The sequence below is a fragment of the Corvus hawaiiensis genome, chromosome 8, assembly GCF_020740725.1.
Source record: "Corvus hawaiiensis isolate bCorHaw1 chromosome 8, bCorHaw1.pri.cur, whole genome shotgun sequence".
Classification (NCBI taxonomy): Eukaryota; Metazoa; Chordata; class Aves; order Passeriformes; family Corvidae; genus Corvus; species Corvus hawaiiensis.
The window spans coordinates 30018672-30034980 of NC_063220.1; positions in this window are offsets into that span (position 1 = coordinate 30018672).

A 16309-nucleotide genomic window follows, 5' to 3' on the forward strand; every position below is an offset into this window, starting at 1 on the left:
AATCACAGAGGCTGTGTCCCTTCCACCTCCCTTCCCGAAAGCAGATAAGTCAGTGTTCCATTTTAAAGCATATTTTTTACATAATTGAGATTTTCTAAGCTCAAAAAAATTTGGCAGAAGACAAATCCAGTTTTTTATGGTTCCTGAAGGCAAATCACTTTCTGATAAACACTCCAGTGTGTCTTCGTGTGCTATTCAACATGGGAGGTGTGCAGAGATATCAAAAAGATGTTGAAAGCTTTCTTGCTTGACCTCTTAACTCTTCACCAGGTCAACTTTTCCTTTGGCGTAAGTCTGGTGAAATTGTTCTGTGTTTAAGCACAGAAAAGAAATCCATGGTAGAGCAATACTTCCTCAGTGCATGCTGTGACCTTGTCTGAAGTTTTTGGAAACTAGTTCTCCAGGCTTCTAGACCTGATAAGATGCTGTGTGAAATGTCTAGTTGCTACATGTTCACGTGCTCAGAAATGAGAAGCTTTGTGCTGCGTGGTGAATGGGCTTTTAATCTGTGTACCCAAGGGAACCAATTATTTTGTGTGTTTCATGCTCAAGAATGGAAGGGCAGCACAAAAAATAGTATGAATTTTCAGGTCTTCCTTTTCCCATAAAAGCTGTCTCTTGCTCATGCTGCTTTGGTGCAAGTAGAGTTCTTTCAGTTCCTGGTAAATAAAGTGGACTGCCCCAGATTTGTCAACCCAAATGTTACGGTTTATATCCTGGCAGCTACCCAAATCTCCATAAGGGTGAGTTTTACTCCATGGGGACCCATAACTGAACCCAGTAGTGGCAAATGCTTTCTTAATGGTTTATTTTCCTTTTGCAGTATTCACAACTATCTTTATGTAATAATCCTAATGAAGAATTGAGCCAGCACAATTTCTTATTATTTGGAGGTGTAATATTGCTATGTTATAAACAAAGTGAGGAGTTGGATGGTCAAAGGTTAACATGAACAACCATTAGAAAAACTCTGGATGACAGTCTCCATATTTGACTTTGGGAAGTGTTACTGCAACAGGTCTTTAAGGAACACAAAATATTGCAAACCTTTGCTTTGCCACTGCTTATTAGCTGGAGTGGTGCACTGCTTATTAGCTGTGTGGTGCACCTTTTAAGAAACATCACCAAATCACTGCTCTGAAGAGCACTGTTTCATTATTGTTTTTAATTTCTATTCATTAAGTATTAAGCCTATATTATAGAAGTGTGGGTTCATTCATCTGTTGAGAAAGTGTTGGAAAGTTTTCAATTAATGATGACAACAAAAATCCCCACTCTTCATTTTCAGTGATTGGCCAATCTTCACTGGGGGTTGGAATGGAGAGCTTCACTTCTAGGCAAAAAGTCTAACTTTACTTTAAATGCAGATAAAGTTAGAATCTGTTTCAATCCCCTTCTGAATATTTGTCATATAAATTACATGACATCATACCTCAGATTTCCCCAAGGAGATACTTAGGTTGCAATCAAGTCATGCTTTGATTTCTGTCCCTGCGGGTTGGCTAGATGGGGTTTCACTCCTCTTCCTGGAAGTTTTTGAATCACTGTAACCATTCTCTACTCTTTTCATGGGCTGCCTGGTTGGCTGGTTTACCTTCTCTCTCACTATCCCCCTTTGCAGGGCTTCCAGGTAATCCATCCCTGTCCCAGCCCCAAGCTGGGTGTCTCACAGGACAGGATTTATTGCTGTGATTTGGGTGTCTTATGGGAGACTGCTCACAGAGGGTTTATTGCTGTGGTTGTTACGGTGTGGCCAAGCTGTGGTGGGCCAGCTCTGGCCAAATGTCAGGTGCCCACCTCAGCGGGGCAGGGCCACACCGGGCTGACAGCTGGTGGGTGGCAATAAGAATGGGTTTACTTTAAGAAAGCCCTTACTGGCTACTGTCACAGGAGAAATGGACTCCACCTGGGGAAAATTAACTTCATTTCTTGACAATTAAAATACATTTGGGTGGTGAGAAACAAAGGGACATTAACCCTGTTGCCAGCTGTTTCTGCCCCCACAGCCTCCCTTTGCCCCCAGCAGCGTTTTCCCGCCTCAGCCCCTGAGGAGCTCAGAGGGGCGGTGAGAACCAGGCAGAACCGGCTGGAACCGGCCGGAACCGGCCGTGACCCACCTGAGGCAGCCCCACGCTCCCTCACACAGACCCTCAGCCCCGCTGCTGCCCCAGGGACCTGCTCCTGCCCCAAATCCCACCTTGGCCTGTCCAGGGGGGGTTCGGAATCGGCCCTGGACAGCTGGGACACAGGAGACACTGCCAGAGGTGTCACCTTCAGCCAAAGAGACACGGCACAGGGGGCTGCCTCTCCCCTCACACCTGCGGGCCAGAAAGCTGAGCACACACCGGTGAGGATGGCCCAGCTGCCATTTGAGAGTCGAGATGCACCTGGAGGGGCTCCTGGTGAGCTGCCAAGATGGAGCCATTCTGGTGACGAGCTGCTCCCAACCCCTTCCATCCCTGGGCAGGATGGAGCTCCTCAGCGCAGTGGTTTGGGGCTGTGGACAGTGTGGGAAGCAGCTGCCTCCATTGCCACAAGCACCTGCCTGAGTCACCTGGAAAAGGAGAGTGCTGGCCCTGGTGAGGAGAGAGATGAGGGAAAGCAGGAGGAGCAGTGCACTCGGAGCACCCACAAAGGTAAGTCCTGTCTTAAAATTGTGTAGAAGGAACAGGGTGATTGTAAAGCTGTGTGTCATCAGGCAGCGTGGTCCCTCTGTTCTGTCTGCTGTATCCATGATGAGGTGTTTCATATCAGGGGTTTGGGTCTGCTGTTCCTCAGCAATAGGTTGTCTCTGTGCTGGGTCATCCTGACAGCCTTTAGTGTTTGACTTTGTGGCTGAGTATTTGCCTGTATTTGGACCACAGTGGGACTGTAGAGGATATTGAAGTCTCCAAATGCTTGATTTTCCTTGCTTTAAAATGCTTCTTTGCAGCCAGGTGTATTTTGAATTACATATCTGGCCTCATCCAAGTCTTGGCTTGTCAGCGTGAGTGCAAATTCATGAAATCCAAGAGCACCCTGAGGAGGGTCCCCTGCACTGCTGCGTGCTCGGTCTCCAGCTCTGGGTGCTGCCTGGGCACAGGCAGGGTGTGTTTGTGTAGGATACTCTGTGGTTCGAAGTTACATTCCAGTGCAATAACTTGTGTGATGAATTTAGGGCTTGGCTTTGGGAGAATCATGTGTTGTTCACACGGGTCAAAAGTCATCCAAATCACAGTTTAAAAAATTGTTTTTGTAAGAAATAGGTTCGGGGTAGGCTGTTGAATATATTTCGTTATTTGCTAGCTGTATAAATCTGACCTTGCATCTTTATCCCTTAATCTGTGCTGATTTGTTATGTTCGCATGAATACAACAGCAATCCAAAAAAAGTCATGATTCAAATTGACACCACTTTAAAACATCTGATAAAGGAATTGCTTTCTCTTTAGTCACCGATATTTTTGTGAAGCATGGGAGGAAAGGCAATAGCAGATGGCAGAAATTTCCAGCAACATGCAGTGTGAGATGTAAGCAGAGCTTTCCCAGCACCCCTGCTGCGGCAGCAGATGGAGGGATTGGCAAGGCGGGAGGAGCTGCTTTTGTTCGGTGCTTCGAGAGCTGGGCTCTGCTGGGTGAGCCGGGGCTGGCAGAGCTGACAGCGCTGAGGCAGCCAGGGCTGAGGGAAGGGAGACAAATGCCAAAAGAGGGGGTGCCAAAGGCACCGCAAATATGTAGCAAAACTCCTAATGATGCTTTGAGGTTTTCCTCTCTCTAGACCTTTTATGGCTTTTTCCAAGGCCAGAGATCAGAACTGTGGCTTTTCCCCAACCTGTGCCTTCGGGCACACACACACAGGGGTGGCATTTCTGCATTTTGTAAACCTCTGCAAAACATTCAGAATCTTCACAACCTTTCTGTTTTTTCTGAGACAAAACAAACTTAAATATACGAGAGCACATCATTCGGTTAATTACTGTCACCTGTGTTTGCCATCAAGTGTTTAAAATGATGTCTAATTGGGCTAGAAAAGGAACCCACTTTTTTCTGTTACAGCCTTGATTTTTCAGAGCTGGTAGAAAATGAATTTTGTGAAAGCTTATAGGTTAGTTGTTATTTTACACCATGCATTGTGTTTTCTTGCAGCCTATTTTCATTAAACACATCCAAAATGATAAGATTTTACCACTCTTTTTAAGTGATATCTGTAGAACTGATACTTGAAATTATCATTCCAACAGTCAGATTATTATGTACAAATCTTTGCTTTTTAGGTTTGTGTTGATGAGTTTGTTTATTTTAGGGACCTTGAAATTGAGGGACTTCACGTTTGCTCTGGTATGGTGCAATGAGAAGTGCACATCCACTGTGCTGTTAGACTGCTATATGGGAGGCTAAACAGCTCCTCGAGTCAAAGAGGAGCACCAGGAGAGTTGCAGCTCATATTTAGGTCAGAAGCAATAAAAGAATCCTCCCTGAGAGTGTCACTGATTAATCATTAAAGTGAAAGATTTTTCTACTTTGCGTGTAAAGCTACAGTATGTTAAAATTGCACTTGGTGGGTTAGTACAACACACGCAGATCTAGCTGAAGCTTTGTCTGAGGACAGTGACCTGTGGATTGTATTTTTAAATCTGTCACTGAGCTTTCAGGTAGCCAGGGGCACTGTCTGGGCTCATCAGGAGTCATGAAGCAGCTGTATTTTATAGGAGTCTGGAAGCCTGCCGGTAACAGCCTCACAAACAACATCCTTTGGCTGAAATGATAAACTTCATTAGGTCAATATAACTACACATACTAAAGAATTTTAAATGTACTTTTACAAGACTACATAAAAATATTACATGCTTACAGGCTTTACAACCAGTAAAGACTGAGGAAAATCATCTAGTGCTTATTAAAATTTCTTTCATCCTCTAAATTAAGCAGCTGAAGTAGGTCAGTGTTGTTGACTATTACTCTCTTACTTTTTAACCAAAGAGAAGTTAAACATTTTCACAGTTTAGAAATTTCTATACTAAATAACTGCATTTTATATATGGCTTGTGGAATTTCGGTAACAGCTGCTTCGTTTTTTGTATTTGAGCACATGATTTCTGGAACTTCGGGAAGGCAGGTAAAAGACTTGAGGTTAGAGAGCCAATGACCAATGTTTTATTTCTGTAAATGTTGTATTGTGTTCTAAATAACTTTAGCTTTGGTCACATGGAGAAATCACAGGGAGTTGTTGATGGTGTTCTGAGTGTATTTATCCCTGTTCTTCTCAGTGGTGAATATTGAATCAAATGTAGCACTGGAGATGGGAGATTCCGTGGATCTCCTGTTGTTTGCACAAAAGCTTAAAGTAGATTAAGTATTGTGATAAAAGCTGATTGTGAGAGTTAGTGCTAGCGTGTGTGGGCTTTGTTTTTGTTATGTCTTAAACCACAGAAAGATACTGTTTGCATGCATGTGTGAATGTCGGATTTTAATGCAGATTTCTACAATGTGCTACTTTTTGACTTGTTTTAAATTTAAAAGATTAGCAGATCGTTCATCTTTAGAAGACCTGAATTTGCAAAGAGGAAGATCTTCCTGACAATACATGAGAAATGTATTTGTGCTCCAAAGCAATACAAAGAGGAGAGAGAAAACGTTTATAACTGCAGTGTACTGCACAAATATGCACTATTTTATTTAAATTCATTTTAATTTTAGTACATACAGCTGTATGTACTAAAAAAAATTAACTTTGTAAATCCCTGCTTGGTGAAAGCAGGCAGTGGCATACCTGGGAATGGCTGTACTGGGGTAGGTCAAGGTCTAGCTGGTGCAGGACTGTGCTGCCAAGAGCCATGAATATCCCCTAGGATTTCCTCTTGGCTCCAGCAGATTACTCAGAGGTTTCCACACAACAGGATCAGCTTTCATTTTGATAGTTGTGTTGAGAACATGGAAAAAAGATCCACCATTTGATTTTCTAAGTGTCTTTTTTATTCTGGGTGCGTGTGAGGTGAACACAGACGTGATGCAGTGACCCTTTCTTGGGTGTCCATCCCTCTCTGCCTGTTTTGCAGGCAGGGGAAAATTTCCATTGCTGCTGCAACCCTAATGTAACTTCTTCAAACTCTTGGCTTGGTGGGGCTTGGGGTCTGTGGTCTGGGGGCTTTTGTGGAGAGCTTTTTTCTTTTTACCTTTACAAAAGTTAACCACATTTGTTGTTCTCCCCTAGTATTGCCTGAGTAAAATACATGGTGGAGGCAATGTTACCACATGTTCCTGTGTTGCCCACGCAGTAAAAAAGAGGCGGAACAAACTGCTCCTTCCTTGATACAGGTTGCAACATTCTATGCTTGAGTGATGCTCTTGTGTTACAATGCTGGGAAAATGATGGCTTTCTCTTTTTTTCTTTTTAATAAGAAAAGTATTGGTTTTGGTATTGAACACTACAAGTTTCCTTTAAAGTTCTTCAAGAAATCTCCAGAGCTTCATCTTCCCAACAAATGCTGCCCTTGATTTGCTGTTGACCCCTGAGGGATGAAGTCATCAGGAGAAAGTTCTTGTTTTCTTGTATCTTTTTTCCTATGCGGCCTTGTTGCTTTATTAAATTCACCAGAGTAGACATGTGTTTTAAGTCTGATGACTTGTATTATGTTAGGAAATCCTCCCACAGCACAGACCTTTCTAAACATTGTTTGTTGACTTACGGGAACAAGATCATTCCTGTTGCTGGGGCTGACATTTGTGTGTGGCAGCCACATGCTCTGGGAGAGGGGGACAGCTTGGTCCCTTTCCTGTTTGCAGAGTGAAACGAGCAACAACAAAATAGCAATGCTGTTGTCTGCGAGGGGTCTTTCCGTGTTCAAACACATGGCAAAGCAGCTGTGAAGAGGCAGCACTTCTATTAAAAAGAGATGTTTGCAGCCGGGAGGCTCCTGAGAGCCTCGCACGCACGTGTTTGGGGGTGGGCGGCACGTCTGTATCCATCAGCCCGCCGGAAAGAATCAGGGCAGGAGCGTCCGATTGAAAGTCAAACAGGCGCCCGCTTCCTCTCATCCTAATCTGCATCCACCAAAAAAGAAGGGAAAAACTTAGGAAGGGGGGCAGGGGGAGTATTTGGCATCTCCCCAAGGAATGCAATAATCCCAAATGTGGTGTGAGAGCACTTCACAATCGCACACTGGCACTCGCTCCCGGCGGTTGCTGCCAGTTTCCCTCCCACGCGTGCTCAGTCTCGGAGGTAATGTGAGTCTGGATGCTGGACAGTTAATCAACTGCAGGAAAATTAACGTTTTGGAGACGGCTCTTCTGTTGTGAGGTGCTTGCTGTTTAATAAAACACAGCACGCTGCCACGTATTGCATACTTGCAGGACCCTGCTGGCTGCCTGCTCTGTTGGCTTTTGCTTTTGGCTGGGGTTTAGCATTTCTCGGTGTTGAATTTCTCCTGTTGCCATTGCTGAGGGGAGGATGGGCTATGCCGTGCCAGTGAAGGCAGAAGTCTGGCCCTGCCTGCTCTGGGTTTTCTCCAGGGCTTCAAACCCTCAACAGAGCAGCATCCCGTTGTCCCTTGGTACCTGCAGGCAGCTGAGAGAAAGGCTGGCAATGTGGAGGCCTTGTGAGGCTGTTGTGAGCAGAGGATGCTGGAGAGGTGAAGGGCCATCTGCTAAGGGTGCACAGGTGTTTTTTATGTTGCTGTCTGTGAGAATGGGAGGTCCTGAAGGGTTTTGCTAACAGTGGCTACAAGCCTGCAGGTGTGGAGCCAACATGCCCTCCTGTGGCAGGTGGACAAGGATCCTGCATGGGGAGGGTTCCCAAAAAGGACCTGACCTCGGCGGCAGGGTTGTTCCCGTGGGGCCAGAGCTGTGGACAAACACAGGCCAGATGTGGAGAAGAGAGGAAGGGAGCTCTGTATGCCAATCTAGCACCTTAGGCTGTCTGCACCCAACAGCAGTTGGGACCCTGGCAACCTGGGTGAAAGCCAACCCACCCCTTAAAAACCTTGAAGTCATTCTTTTGCTATGATGAAGCATATAAAAAATATTTTCTCTGAAAAATAACTTCATTAAGATTCATGTGCAGTGTTTTGCCCTTTGCTGCCTAGAGTTTGGGTAACAGTTAGTGGTGTCTCCTTCCAGCGAGGGTGGTTTAGGAAGTGGTGTGTAAGTGATGTGTGTAAATTCCACATCAGCGGTTATGTGCCTTTGGGATGTGTTGTTGCCCAACATGGCCCAATACAGGGACCCTGTGCTCTGGCCCAGCTCATGTGTTTTACTCTGGAAAGGCTCAGTTTTCTCTATCCCACTGGCCAATACATGTGTACAGCTGTTGTAATTTTTTCCCTTGAGCTTTAGCTTTGGTTCACTTTTATAATTTAAGTAACTGTATGGAAAGTGATAAAGAGTAGAATGTGTGTCCTGTGGTATAATATCCAAAAGAGACTGCAGGTGATACACCCTGTCTCTTATGGAGGATTTTTCATGTTGGCTTCACTCAGATAGAAATCTCAATTACTTTTATGTTTTTCTAAGTCATTTAAATACTCTTGTCTTTCAGCCCCATGACATTTGAATAATCTTGTTTGCTCATTTACAGCTTCTTACAGGGCTTGGCAGCTCTGCCAGCCTTCCTCCTCTCAGGCTCTGATCTCTGTCTTGGTAAAACACCCACAAGCTCAGCATTGGAAATATGTAATGGATTGAAATTGCGAATTGTGAATGGGTTTTGGTTTTGTTGTTTGCTTGGTTGGTTTGTTTTGGTTTTTTTTAGTGTGGAATGATTTTAGGAACATAAGGAGAAAACATTCACAGAGCGTATAAAATCCTTGACCTTTACCTTCAGAGCAGTTCCGCCTGTGCATTCTAGGGGAACAACTGGAGAAGTTCCTGCCAGCCCAAAGAGCTGGTTGATGATGAGCATTTGGGACAGTGCGGGCAGTGCCTTGTGCTCTGGGGTTATGCTCACAGACCAGAAAAGGAAGCCATAGTTTGGAAAACAGCAGAGTCATGTGGCTGGAAGGGGTATGCAGCATTAGGCTTGTCCAGAAACAACTGAGGTAAGGATTTAGAGGGGTAATTTTGCAAAAGGAAATCGCTCTCCTCCCACCCGTCACACACAGGCAGAGGCGGGGGGGGTGGCCAGACAGAGGCAGAGGAAGGGGGGATGTTTTGTACTAACACGGCAACGGCGTTGTCTGGAGAGCAGCAGAGACTTTGTCACTGTTTCAAAATAAACAGAGGACTTTGGACACAGGAGAAAAACCAGCAGCTCCTCATGAACACACTGAGCGCTGCCGTCAGCAGAGCTGCACTCTCTCAGCACAGGAAGAGCAAGACTTTACCCCATCTTTCAATGAGAACTGTGAAGAGTAAGTCTGGTTTCTGGCATTGGTTTGCTGGCCAGGCAAGACAGGAACCTCTGGAGTTTGAGCTACTGCCCATCTGGGTCTCTTCAGCCCTTGGGGGCCACTTGCCTTTCCAGACAAAAGCATCATGATGCTTTTGAGGAAGGACAGCACATGACCTCTCGCTCCTACACTCTAGAAGAAAAACCATTATGAAGTCTGTATGGTTATTGCCACCTTTAACGAACACATGGAAAATATGAGTGGGAAAAATTTTAACCTTTTCTCACCAATGAAACTGATCCCAGTATGCATCTGCTCTTGTTAGGAGCCAATTAAATTTAAACTCGAATGCTTTGTTTTATTAGATCTTTTTTGGTCTTAATATTTGTCTTAGGTGCCTCTTTAAAGCGCTGTCAGTAAAGCGGATGGTTTTGCAGCCAGATGAGAGATGCAGGATCTTGAGAATGTTCCTATAAGCTCAGCAGGGCTGCTGCTGCCTTGGGAAAAATGCTCTGTTGTGCTCCTCCTTACCAGGGTTGGTCTGTGGCAGCTTTCCTGGTATTGGGTGCTGAGATTTGTTGATGTTTGGCCTTTCTCAAGCAGGGAAAGCAGGCCTTCTTGCTGAGTCTACCTGCTGCTTTGCTTAGTGCAAAAATGTAAAGTTTGCGCTGTGGCTCCCTTGTTCTTGAGCTCTTCTCTCTGCCCCTGTTCTTCAGCAGACCAGGACTGGCCAGGGTCTGTTAGACTATTGATTTTTTTTATTATTTTTCCATCTCAAGGCTGCAGGCACAGCATTGCTTGGTATTGATTTCTGACAGCATCACAAAGGGTGTGGAGGTGGTGCGTTTGCAGGGCCAGCCCATCCCCAGGGGACAGCTGAGCCCCTGCCCTGAAGAGCTGCACATCTGTGTCCCCCCCACTCCCCGTGCCAGAGGGGAAAGCACAGGGGGAGAGGGCTGATGTGAGAGGGGAAGGGCTGCACCCACTGAGGGGCTGATAAAAACATGCACTTGAATTTATCAGCTGGGCTCTCTTGACCTCTAACTGCAGAAACCTGGAGTTTCCAGAATCTGAGAAACCTTTCACCATTTCTCAGTCTGCTCCAAAAAAATAAGCTCCTGCCTCAGTACTCAACAGGGGCTGCATTTGTTCAGCTCCTAAATAAAGGCAAAGCAGAAGTGACTGCATGACATCATAAAGCAGATTGTTTTCAAAGAACCTGACCCCACTATTTTGGGTCTTGCAAAGGTCTGTTGTCCTTTGACCATTTTATCTCATCTACCTACAACTGCAGTCACATTTCCAATATTTGTCTGAATAACTTCTAATGGAGCCAAGACCCCTGCAGCCAGGACTGATGCTCAGGCTACAGTGCTGTGTGCTTCTGCTGTCCACATTTGTGTTGGAGATCACCACAGCTTGGCAAAACATTTGATCTACATCTGGACACAAGACTCAGTATTTCAGTGCTGGTTTTGCATCCTATTGATATACATAGAGCATCAGCTCTCAGCATTGATGAGGGATTTTAACTGACTCAGAGTTGAGAAAATCTGTGAGCTCAATCCCCTGAGCTCTCTGAAATGTTCTCGACTCCAGTTCCATCCCAAGGCTGTAAATGTAACTCAAGCTTCACTGACAGTGCAGCAGCAAGGGCCATAACCTGCAGGCTTTTTAGCTTAGAGCAAGTGACAAAGGTGCAGGCAAGAGCTTGCCAGTGGCTTTTGTGTTCCCAGCAAACCCAAAGTTTCGGTCTTAGGGTGACATGTGGTGGAAAGCTAACGTCAAAAGGAAAGTACTTTCCCTGTTGTTTTTCTCTCCTCCTTTCCTTATGCCCTTCCCATGTGCCATCCGAGCTGATATTTTGCAGAAGTGCAGGGCAGAGTTTTGGTTACAGGATGTGGGTGTTTTTTTAAAGCACAGAAGCTGCCAGGGACCACATGGCTGCTGTTCACCTGTGAGAGGGGCAAATCCTCCAGTGCTCTTTAAATCCTGTGGTACAACAGATCCCCTACCAACATTTACAGGTTTAAGAAAGATTAAAATCTGGGACCAATTCAAGCATTTATTCAAGTCCTTTCAGCAAAAGTTAAATATGTTCTTACGTCCCTATTTCAACAATTCAGGGTGCCCATATAATAAAAGGCAAATTTCTTTACCAAGTTCCAGGGAACACCCGTGTGTATGAAAAGACCTCCATCTCATATACTTTTAATATATCTTATATGCCTCTTATACCACTGTTTTCCTGCCTTCCTGGTGGCCTTCTGACAAGTTGAAATTACCTGAAAATAAATGAGATAAAGTGTGCAACAAATGGATATAAGGATAGTTTGGGGTTTTTTTCTTTGTAAAGCAGGAAATTTAAAAAAACTGTTCTCAGTTCTTCTGCTCAGGTGAAATTTGCCAGACAGCTTTCAAGCCATGTAGACACTTAATTCCCAGGAGGAAGTGGGATTTGTCTCCATAGTAATGAATTCACTTTTCTTAGAAGATTTTGGTGATAAAAAATAAGAGGGTTTTCCTATCCAAGCCTGCATTTCCATTGCTTTATCATCCTTATCATAAAGAGGCAACAGAATAAAATTTAATGCAATAAATCAATGCATTTAATAAGCTAACAAATGTTTTATATTTAAAAAAACCCATCTAAACAAATCCCAAAAATGAAAATAAACCACCCTCAGTAAATCCAAGAATTTAGTCTTGAATTTTTTTCCTCCCTTCATCTTTGTTTGAGCTTCCTGATGTTCATTCCCAAAACTATTTGGTCAGTATATGTTTGGAGAATGACAGCTTGACTAAACCATTGATATGAAATTTCAGCAACCTCGTATGTTACTGCTGTTTACAAAATGATTTTGAATTAACAGACATTGCAGAACTGTGAGTGGCGGTTTGCGTTTTTTGGCTTTTTTAATGGAGACTTTTCAAACTGGTGTGCATGCAAACATGAACTGTTTTGAAACCTAAATGAAACAAAACCTGGGAATTTGGGCACATGGAACCTTTTCTCTGCTTAAAATCTCTATCAAGTGTGACTTCATGAGCTGGGTGAGGACTCTTACTAGGCAAATTTTTCCTGAGGAACAATATCATCAAGATATTTGCATTTACCTTTCAATCTGAGCCCCTTAGATAAATAGCAGCTTGATTACTTGTGACTGCTTGTTCCTTGCACCATTTTAAAGATTTGAGGGCCTGTAAAGGCATAGAAAGTTCTGAAGGGTTTTTTTCCCCTATGGAATAAGGATGTGAGGAGCTTAAATCCAGTTACACAGACCTCATTGGAGATTTTTTTGGAGTTACACTTGCTGCAGGTGCACTTGCTGAGCTTTCCACCTTGGCCCTGAACAGCAGCAGCATCTCCTGAGCAGACAGGAACTTACTAGCAACTAAATTTACTTGCTTATAAAGGAAACAGGCTTTGGAGCCCCTGCATCCAAAGGTGGCAGCACTGTAACTGTGTCACTGGGCATGAGTCAGCCTAAGCCGTGGTGCAGGACCGAGTGCAGACCCATTGCTGAGAACAAGTGTGGTGGTGTTTGTGAAGCCTCAGAGCAAATATAAAGCCTGTGATCTTTTTTAACTTGAGATTTTTGTGAATTATGCACTGCAGTAATATGTTGATCTCACAGCTTCTGAAAACATTTACTGTTAACAATGAAAACATGTTGGTCTTTGAGGGATACTTGCTGCACTTCCAGAAAGTATGTCAAGGATGGAACAAATTCCCATGTTATTAGCCAGGACAGTTTTATTGTCATTCATAATAGAGCTGAGAGTGTGAAATGCTATGTTTCATCAGGACTTCGGTATTAGTTTCTTTAGTGCATTTTGCTTCCCTTGAAATTGTGTAAGTCTGGCAAAAATGAAGAAGAAAAATAACTACACAAAAACCCTGCATGTGAATATTGTACAAACGTTTTCACGCACAAAAAATAATTTCTGGTCTATTTGGTTTTTATCCAGTTTCCCCCATATGTTGGGGAAATTTCATGGACCTGGTGCCACATTCCTGCATGCACTAGGAATGAATTATATCCCAAGGATAAGGAATAAGCTATTTACAGATGTCTTAATAACAATTGTTTCTCAGTTCTTATGAAAACCCATTAGAAGTATATTGTTAATAAAAGTCTGGATCACTCTAAAGGTTTACATACAGTATTTAAACTTTTAGAGAGACAAGTGAGTGAAATTATTCTTGTAATCAAGGCCAAGCTTGCCAAGGTACAATTCTCTCTGTGGAGGGAGCTGATGGCCACAGCACTGGCGACTGCCATGGCCCTGGTGTGGAGGGAGACAGGGAGTCTGTTGCTTTGCCTTCCTCCTCCTCACTGGTGAGGGTGTTGGGGAAAACCCTCCCAGGAGGGTAGGAGGGTGGACTTGGCTTTTGTGATTGTCTCCTCAGGCAGCTCTGGGAATCTAGGAAGTTTTGCAGCCTACTCAGCTGAAGTGCTGCCCTTTATGGGCAGGCTCTTTCCCTGAAGTATGGAAACTAGCCCAAAGTCCTCAGTGGCTTTGGACTCTGTGGGGAGGGCACAGCACTGGTCTGTTTGGGAGGCAGAGGGTTGCAGTGGTGCAGACTGGTGGTTTCCAGCCAAAGATTCACCCAGATGAGGATGGAAAGTCCAATAGGCACCTCAATAGGGGCTGCAATTCCTACCATGCTGGTGATGCGCTGTGAATTGGTGTCAAAGGCTTTGGAGCATAGGTTGGGAATATGAAATCCATCACTGAGAGCAGAATTGTGTAACTTCTTCACCCAGGAGAAATCTTAGTGTAAAATGTATGATAAACCCCTAAAGCTCAAATAGAGTTTGGGCCAGCACAAGCCTTTCTCATAACTATAGAAAATGCAGTTTAAATTTGGGAGGGGGAAACACAGTCTTCACTTTAAAGTTGGGAGGGGGAAACACAGTCTTCACTTCCCATTTATCTCTTTCTGGTTTTCCCCATTTTCTTCTAGCTAGAGAATAATGTCCTAAAATTATGAAATTTTTTTCCCACCTTCTCTGCTGTGACTGCAAAACAAAAGTTCTGCAACTTCGGTAGGAAAACCTGTTTTCATGGACTTCCCAATCTGTACCCAGCTCAGGCACAGACTCAGCTGTAGTTCAGCAATAAACCAGTCTCCAGATGTTTGGGGCTAGTACTAATAGCTGAGTTCACCTATTTGTTCTCCAGTTATTTGCCTCTTGGCTGCTGAGTGTTTTTGACAGACAGCTGAGTATTGGCAGCCTGAGTACTGACTGTGAGGTCAATGACAGAGCTGCGTGGGGACTCAGACTCAGAGATATGTACGTGTGTGCTAGGGAAGGTGTTAGCTCTTGCATACACAAAGCAGGAAATATCAGCAACGTTAGCTGGTGACCTTGGACACAGAAATCCTTAAAATAAGGCAACTGTAGCTGCCCAGTTTCTGAGTAACTTGGCAATAGCATCCCGCTGTGCACTGAGGTGTAATTTGTTCTCCGGTGTCACAGCCAGATCGTCTTTGCTGTCACTGTTTTTGAAGACCGCCAGAGTTCCAGTCAGATTCCCTGTTTCCTAGACACTGTAGTGCAGGCAATGTCCCACACAAACCTTGCTTCATTAGCTCGGCTATCTCGAGATCTTTCTCTCATTTTCAGCAGTTCCTTGAGTATTTAGCACCATGTCTGCTTGAAAATGGAAGCTTCTCCCAAATTGGCTTTTCAGTTCCCTTATGCAGAGTCAGAAGGACCTAAGCTTGCTCTGTCAAAGCTCTAGTAGGTGCTAGGAGGACTCTGGTTTACAATTATACTTTTTTTTTTCTGAAGCTCTGTGGTCTGCTTTGTATCGATTTAACTGCATTTCAGAGCAAGGCAACTTAATTAATGGTTTCCCTCAGGATATCAAACAGCTGTGTATCAGATTTCTTACTGAAATCTATAAACATTAAATTATCTCAATTTCATTTCTTCAGTCTGTAACTTTCCCAGTTTCTTTAAAAACTCAAATCAAGCTTGTTTGCCAATATTTTCATTTAATATTTAATGAACATATGTTGTTTTTTTGTAAAGACGGGAGTCACCTTGACCTTGTTTTCAATTAGCATTTCATGCTCAGATCTGAAGTTGCTACATCATCTGTTGAAAATCCACTTTTCATGTGAGACTTTGGAAATTTTAGTTCCAAATTGCCAAAGAACCAGTATTTCTTATCCCTTACAGACAGCCCTCTGTCAAGAAGCCTACTAAGCAGGGAAAGGTTGCCCTTAGACTCCTTAAAAATAACGATTTACTGCTGAAAAACATTCTGCACCAATTTCCCTCTCTGCTGTTGCTATGCCAGCAGTTTCCTAGATTGAGGAGGCCTCACCTTCTCTCTCTTTTTTTTTTTTTTTAAATTCAGTTATGAAGACATCCAAGCATCTGATAGTGTTTCCATTTCTGTCTGTGACCATTGTGCTGCTGAGGTGGAGGGGAGAGAGAAAGGCTGGTGGTAAGAATAATTTTGAGAGCTGCATCCTCATGCTAAGGGTGCTCTCATGGAGGCACTCAGGGTGTGACCAGCTGCAGAGCCAAGGCTAAACAGTAAAGGGGGATACACAATTGGAAAGGTAGCGTTAGGATGCAGGGTTTAGGTCTCCTAGGAAGTGGGACAGCATTTGGACTAACCGTTTGCAAGAGGGATGGGCTTCACCTCAGCAGAGCCTGGTTGGCTGTAGTTATTCTGGTGGTAATATACTCTCCAAGGCTTAGATGCATTTCTTGTTCAAACTGGAAAAGCTCTTGTGAATGGAAGACTTCACAAATCTAAGTGACACATCACAAGCAGTTGAAATAATGAAAATCCTGTAATCCAGGATTAAATATGATAGGATATAATAAATTTGTCAGGTAATAACAAATTCTGTTACAAGTAAATAGCCCCTGACAATCACAGCACATAAAACTGGACAAGAAACAAATACTGCACATATAAACAAAGGACTTGAAAAGAAACACCCAGTTTAAGTCAGAATATAGAAATAAAAGTTAT